Below are 8118 nucleotides of genomic sequence, written 5' to 3' on the forward strand. Positions count from 1 at the left end.
TAAAATAAGTCTATTTATTTAAGTTTTATATTTATGGTATCCATGGCACACTGGTGAAATAATCTTATCTGAGCAGTTCTTGCCAGAATTGTTCAGTGGCTTCCCCTTGGAGCCCACAGGCTCCGGAGCCGAGCAGCAGCCGCAGCTGTGGGAGCCCACTCCTGGCCAGCACAGCTGGGTCCTGCAGCTCTGCTGGACCAGCTGTGAGCATACAGACACTCCAGCTGGGAAAGAAGAGAGCACTGAGAGCTTTTCATGGTATTTCCCCCATGAATGGACTCTTTAGGATGTTGTGGTTTGGTTGGTTTTTTTTTTAATTTATTAATATTTTTTTAAGGTAAAAAAGCCCCAAACCAGAGGCTGTATTTTCCAAATACCATCTTACAAAATGAAGCAGAAAGTCAAGGAAAATATGTCTCAAACCCCTGGTATCTGCCAGGAAATACAAGATTCAAAATACTCTCACAGCTGTGCAAATTTGGCACAGTCAAAACTGATGTTCTTCTGGAAACATTGCAGCGTTTGAAATAAAGCTACTGTGAAGATTTGTTCGTTTAGTGGTAGGTATTGAGAAGGTTGTGTGCACAGACGTTCACCAGGCAGAGAACAATGAGCCAGCCAGCCTGAACACTCCATCCATCTACAAGCACGCTGGGATCCTCTAGGAAGGAGTGAGGAGGAGGCTCTCAGCAGGAACGTGCTTTTTCCTCTGCAACTACCGAGAGCAAGCATGTGCTGGGTGCACGGGTGATTCTTTCATGCTAGCAAAACTTTGTCTGCACGTTCTCCTCGGCTCCCAGTGCGTGCCTGAGGCACACTGCCCACAGCATTCAGAAACGGGGCAGTGTACTATTATTACATTTTGCACTTTGCTTAACACCTATACTTGTAATAGATACTTTAACACCTATACTTGTAATAGATATTTAGCTTATTCTCCTGCTTTGCTCTCACCTTTCCCTGTAGTAAGCACTTAATTTACGTTGAAACACTGAATTGAAAAATCCAGACCCTTTCACTTGTGTTGGTTGTTCTGACTACCTTTATATATAAGGTAGCTTGATTTACCGTATTAACTTTAAGGACCCTGTGTTTCTCTATTCCATTCCTTTTGATGCCCTGAAAACATTAATTTTAACTTCAAATCAGACTCAGTCAATGAACTACCGAGCGTGCCTGAGTGCAGATTAATAACTAGATAGCATCTCAGTTCATCGGCAAAGGAAATTTTAAAATTGCCAACATCATAACACATACACCCCTAAGCCTAAGTTCCTAGCTTGAGGGCGTCAGGATATATGGGGCAGCCCCCGCCCTTCAGTTTCAGTGGGAACTAAGCATTAGGCATGATCCATGTGTTGGGGGAGCCGGAGACTCCTCACAGCAGCTCCCTGAGTGTTCCTCTGGGAAGCAAGGCTACCCCAGGCAGCCTAAAGTGAACTCACTGTTCATTTGCATCAAACTCATCTCAGCTGGAAGGTGAGCTTTATCCAGATTAAAAGCACCACCACTTTTAAGATGGTTCTTTTTAAGAGGTTTATGGGTCTGTTTTTCTGCCCAATAGCTTAAATTGTGTTGGTGTATCTGAAGGGTCTGTGTGGAGATGGCAGAGCCGGTTGTGTAGCAACTCCCAGGGGAAGAAATGTTCAAAAAACAAATAGTTTAGTATATGTACTTTGCTCTTAATGTTGACACATGGTTGATTAAGGTGTGCTATGTAGTCATTTTAGTGAGTCGGAAAAGCTGTATAGGACTGAAACTATTACATAGTGGCTAACTTTTATGATACACAATTTGCATTCAGTTAGAAAAACAAGTGTTTCACAACGTAAATTTTTCTGCCTGAAAAGGGAAGGTCTGGTTTGCAGCTAGAATACAATTGTTTTCCTCAGCAAGATGGAAGACATGAGCAGAGAACTGACATGTTGAAGAACCTTTCATGAGTTCAGAGAGCAGCATTCCTAGTTCAGCTTGCACTAGCACTGCTATCCTTTGAAGAGCTCAAAAATGAAATACAATAAAGGACTCCTTGTTATAAAGCATCTCAGATAATCTAATACAAGATCCTACCTCCTCTGCTTCTTTTATAGCCGCAAAGCACAACAACAGTCCTATTTCTGGCTTCAGTTATGCCGCCTCGAACCCAGTATACCACAGAGACATAGGGGCTAACTGGGAGAAGCAATATTTGGAGGCTGAGTAGTGCTAGCCAAGTTGATCCCTAGGCTGCTGTTGCTGAAATGTGCTGTAAAGATTCAAAGTGACAGCTAAGAACACTTCCATATGAAACGGATTTCAAGACCGCATTGTTTTTGTTTCACTCCTCACTGCATTTTTTTTTTTACCCTAGTCTTTTGCTTGAATAAACAGATACGCTTTTGCCTTTGAACTGTGGTGCTATTAAAGGTAAGTTCAAATGACACCAGCAGGTAGAGGGCTCATTGCTTGTCTGGAAATGACTAATTGCAGTGGAACGATATATAGAGCAAACCACCTCAGAGCATTTGTACTCTGAGATGAGTTTGAAAACTGTGACAGGTATCGTGCAAAACTGAAAGGATTGATCTGAGGACTTTTATCGCTAGTTCAGTGACTTCAAGAACCTTCTGGCAGCCATTGGCCAGCATTGCTGCATCAGAAAAGTAACAGACTGACCACTGAAAATATTAATTGTTTAATTATTACAGGACCCCTAAGGTTCCTATGTTAACACACCTAAATTAGGGCAAGTTTTCAGAAGTGGTGAGTACTCTGCACACACCAGTGTAATCAGGGGTAAAACAAAGCGCTTGCTCAGCTCTGTTTAGGAGTTGTGAAGAGCTGCTGGAGCTCATCCTGAGGAGAGCTCTGCCGGCTGCTGCTTGGTTTTTGGAGCTGTGCTTCCAGTCTTGGCTCACGCTTCAGAGGCAGGGAAAGCGGGGTGCACGTGCTAACTTCCAGTTTTACCCTGAGGACCTGAAGAAAAGAATTACAGATGTAGAGATTTTCTCTTCTCCCTGTTTGTTGCTATACTACATCTAAGCTGAAGTACCTGGGAGTCCTTCCCAGGACCGTGCACACCTTCTTGTCGTGTCCCCATTCCAGACTGGAGCAAGATCCAGGCACTCAAGGTGACCTGGAACAACAGGAGAACAAGACACAGGTATGATTCCTTAGATACCGATACCTGCTGTACCATTTCTAAGTATAGCCAAGAAAACTAGCTCCAGTCCAGTTTATTTTATTTAGCAAAAGACTTATTCTTTTGGGTTGATCAGTGGAAACACCCACTTACCTAGGCAGCATGTTTGAAAAAAAAGAATCTGACTGTTGCTCCTCTGATTCAGTAAACTAATAGCTGCTGAGGCATGTTTTTTTAGAAGAGATTACACAAGATGATTCTCTTTAATCGGTTAAGGTGGGGCAAATAATGTAAGTGTCATGCAGTCCTTTATTCTTATGCTTTCCTCTACAATTGCATGTATCATTCTGATCATCTGCATTTAAACAGAGCAGAACAGAAGATGACCAAAGAATCAGATCATCTCCAGCTGATAAATATATTACTAGCTAAAAGATTTGTTGGTGAACTTCGTAAGAAGACAGGTTTAATGAATAGGTGATAGAAACCCCTAGTAAACCCTTTGAATGATACCTGCAGAAACAGGCTCTCAGATGAAGTGAAACTGCAGAATGTAAAAAGACATTATTAACACAATGCATAATTAATCTATAAATTTGTCGTCAAAGGTATGGGAAGGGTCAAAGTTTTGGCGAGCTGTATCAGCTGATGACAACATAAGGAGCATTTTTACAGAAACACCTTTTTACACCTTCTAAGTGATAAAAAAACCTTAAACATGAAGCCACAGACTCATCTGTAAATTAGTTTAAAAAAAATAGATGTATGAATAAAATAATCTTTGATTGCCACTTGCGAGGCTTTGAGGCACACCACTCCCTGGTCAGATCCATCTAGAAGTGCCTTAAAAATTCCATTCCAAAAGTTGAAATTTTAAGTCAACGCATATTAAAGAAATAAACAAATCTCTAATTCTTTTGGATATAATGCTTACAGAAAGCTAACAGCAAATGATCAAAAGAAAAACTGTAGTGATGATAATGAATGATTTCCACATGCATTTACCTGTGCAGTTTCTCTGAACCTATTCACTGGACGATTGCGCAGGTACCGCCGTATGCAAACAGCTATGCTGTTCACCATACCTGTAAGCCAGACCAGAGATTTAAAACTGAACGCGCCAGAACTAAAATAATTCTAGTTCTAGAGTAAAACAGGGCACAAAGAGCCATCATTAACAGTTTCTTTGTCTTGTAGAAACCAGTGTAACTGGACGCTGGTGCAACAACGGGTTAAAAGACATTTAGTAAAAGATTCTCATATTTATCATCAGGGTAGTTGTGAATTAGATTGAAGTATTGTCTCGCTAATATAAAACATTTGAAGTCTAATGTTCAGTAATCCTATTCTTGTGAGAATTAGCACTGTAATTGAGCCTTTCAAATAGGGATAACATGAAATAGATCCCTTGGGTATTTTTGAAGAAGTTCTACACCTGTCACTACCACTAGAAGTCTTAAATAGCTTAAAGCTACATGACAGTGGAGAGGAAAAAAAACTTATCAAAGAAACAGCTAAAAACATTTGTGAAAGTTTGTGCAACAGTGATCAAGTGGGTAAGAGAAAACACAGCTCGATTTTCCTACAAAAATTGCTTCGTTACAGAAAAACAATAGCACAAATTGAAAGAAAACAATTTCCCAAAGAGTGAGCCTCACACAACAGATAACATTTTTCTTCATATCAAGACTTTGACTTCTTAGTTTACAGACGTTTCGGATTGGTTCTTCCAATTATAATACCCCAGTGAGAAGCATCAAGTAATATTGGAAAGAGCTTCAGCTTGTGTTCCCATTCCCCTCCCTGCAATGTATCCCCTGGTTATCAATACATCTGTGTAACTGAATTGCTCAACAGAGCATCAAGGACCAAGCTGAGGCAAGTCATAGTGGGCATGGAAATGCCTTTTACATTAAAAAGTTATTGTGACAGTTATTCCTTGGTGTTGGCAGAAAGCTTTAAAGCTCTCCTGCCTCCTTGCACTCATCAACATGCTGCAGCACTAACGCTGGCCCAGCCACCCAGCCTGCTCTCTCCTTCCGCCTCCATGAGCACTCATGTCGCACACTGCAATGCTACCTCTCTCTCGTCTTCCTAGTTATGCTAGCATGCATTTTAAAAATCCACTTTATTTTGGAGCTGCAGGCTTCCCCTCTACCATCTCTGAAAAGAAATTTTGCCAACTGCTAAAGTTGCTTAAAATCTGTTCGTAAAAATTGCAACCCTAAAGGCAATATGCTGCTCATGTCATTCATTACAGCTTTTCTTCCAAAATGCTGCTTTTGCCATGTTCTTAGGTAGCACTTCTGAGGTTCTTCTCTCGCAGTAGTGGATGGTATTACTTGTTGATATATGGGTTATTATTTGAAATGTCAGATGAACTGAAAGAACAATTTTATAGTGAAAGCAGCAAATGCCCACCAAGTAGAAAACTGCTTTTCAAGACATTAGACTTCTATAAACCAAACCAATTCCTCTTGGTAGACATTATCACATTTAGGAATAGAATTTCTCTGCAAAGTCTGAAAAGGAAAACATCATGATGTGTCAAGGATGGTTTTACCTTCCCAAACGTCCCTGTTTTTGCACTATAAAATTTAAAAAGAAGGAAAAAGATGCAAACCCAGTATATGAGTAGGCAATTATAAAACCTGCACAACATTGTGTGAAAAATTATGTAAAATACTCTCCAAGAAGGCAACTTTATATTTTGTCTCTATTTGGAGTAAACCACATGCAATGCCTTTATGCTGATTTTGCTACCAGCAGGAATTCCTGAAATCACGCTGATAAATTGTCTCAACAAGATTTCATTTAAAAGACACAAAAAAATCCAGCTAACTTCCTCCTCCAAATAATGTGAAACTGTTCAGTTAGTTAGCCTGGGGGGTTTAAAGGATGTTCCTCTGACATAAAAAAAAAAAAAAAAAAAAAAAAAAAAAAAAAAAAAAAAAAAAAAAGCTTTTGTCCATCTCCTTCTGGCAGCCTGCCTGCAGACAGAGGTATCGCCGCACTGTTTCCTAAGGAAGTCCTCATGACCATCCTCTGGACAATACACCCCTCAATGTATGTATTCATACTTCTTTTTGTAATATATGTAAAATCTGATGTTCACTATGACCGTGGGAGTGAAGTGCAAAGAGGCAGCTTCTCTGCATGGTTTCCAAGTGCTGTTGTGACCCTTCAAAAGCCAGGAGCTGCAGCAAAGTCACAAAGTCCACAAGTTGTTCTACATACATGTGTATAACAAACGGTAATAAGTCATGCACTTAATCATGTGTCTTCTGTATTGATTAATTACGGGATAAACACAATGATGACTATTATTTCTATTTAGCAAGTGCTAAATTAGGAGAAGCTGACAGAAGGTGAAAATAGGATGAAGTTGAACACCCGACAAAAAAACCCTAGTTGTATGAAATCTGTGGTTAATTAGTAGTTGTCCACCATTGTCCAGAATTTCCTGGTAACAGTAAAATAATCTCAGATACCTCTTCTCTGCACTTTCTTTTCACTTAAGAAGCACCTCCAACCCAACACTAATAAGCAGTTGCTCCAATTCTTTCCAGTAGTGAACCCATGGTGAACCTGCACATCAGCTGATGAATGACATAATAAATGTACCTACACTGAAGTACCAAGAAAGGTTCTGCGTTAATGGACATCAAAACCACTGTACACCAAAGTGGTTGCCCTGGCAGTGTGAGCCCCCGCAGGGCAGTGCTGCACAGACCCCCTGGCTGCAGGTGGACTCAGCCCCCTTGCTGCAAAGAGGAACCTGCAGGCGGCTCCCACCCCATACTTTGCCTTTACGTACAATTGCAGCAAAAAGTGCTCATGAGTTCTTATGTGAACATCTCTTAAAAACAGAGTTGTTTTCTTGTAAGGAAATTATATATTAGCTCAAAAGGCTAAAGGGGAGCGCTTCTCTCCAGGGACAGGGTCTGCTCTGTGCAGCATGCCGTGAGAAAATCCATTTGGGCTCTGTTGCAGCATAAATGCATAAATACAGGATGCCCAGCATCTGAAGGGACATAAAATTTACTCACTGTCTATATTCCTCTTCTTATTTTGTCTCATGAAGGCAGTTATCTTATAAGGCCTTTTGTGTAACTGAAAAGGAAAGGAGATTAAACTCTAAATGCATGCAGCAGGATGTAACACTGAAACATAAGCAAGCAAAGGAACATTCCTTTCAAACACACTCGAATTCTATTGTGTTGTAATTTTTTTTTAGAAAGATCATTAGAGACAAGAATGGCAGGTTAATTTAGCTCCTAGATTCCCCATGATGCCACGCAATAAAGCCGTATCTCCCTGCTCTGGCACTGTTTCACTATAAAGTAATTGAGACTGCAGTATGGCACATGTCATCTTGAAATCCTGCCAATTTCCTCTGGGAAACTGAAGAAAAATAAATTTGAAAGAAAATCAGAAGGAGGTAAACTGCTTTTCCTTCTCATTTTTGCAGTACCAAACTTAGACTAATTGATCCGTTTTGCTTCTCTGCTAATATAAATTAAATTGTTTCCAGGTGCTCATTAGAAGGAGTAGGTGCCTGTAAACCAAAGGCAAAGAGAGTGAGCCAAGGTGACTAGCCCTGTTATCAGGGGGAAAAAAGTGTGAAATTCAAATTAATCTATCTATGGCTACACTTGCCCACACAATTAATTATTTAATAACAACACTTAATAATCAGTGTCAATTGAGTAGATTATGCATTTCATGTACCTAAGTAGACACAGAATGCTGATTGTACTGTCAAACTACTAGATCTGGTTGTTTTAATGAAAAATCACCGAGTTGTACAAGGAATATGTTTCATGGCAAACTTCATATTTGGGAGACATTAGACACGCAAGACAGATTTCACAACAAGTGCTTCTCTTTTTCAGGAGCTCTGAATTTTATTCTGGATATAGTATAAACTGATTGCGTGAATACTTCATCAAAGACTTCTGTGTCTGTTCAATTCTCAGTAAAATGAAGACAATGAT

The sequence above is a fragment of the Falco peregrinus genome, chromosome 2, assembly GCF_023634155.1.
Source record: "Falco peregrinus isolate bFalPer1 chromosome 2, bFalPer1.pri, whole genome shotgun sequence".
Classification (NCBI taxonomy): Eukaryota; Metazoa; Chordata; class Aves; order Falconiformes; family Falconidae; genus Falco; species Falco peregrinus.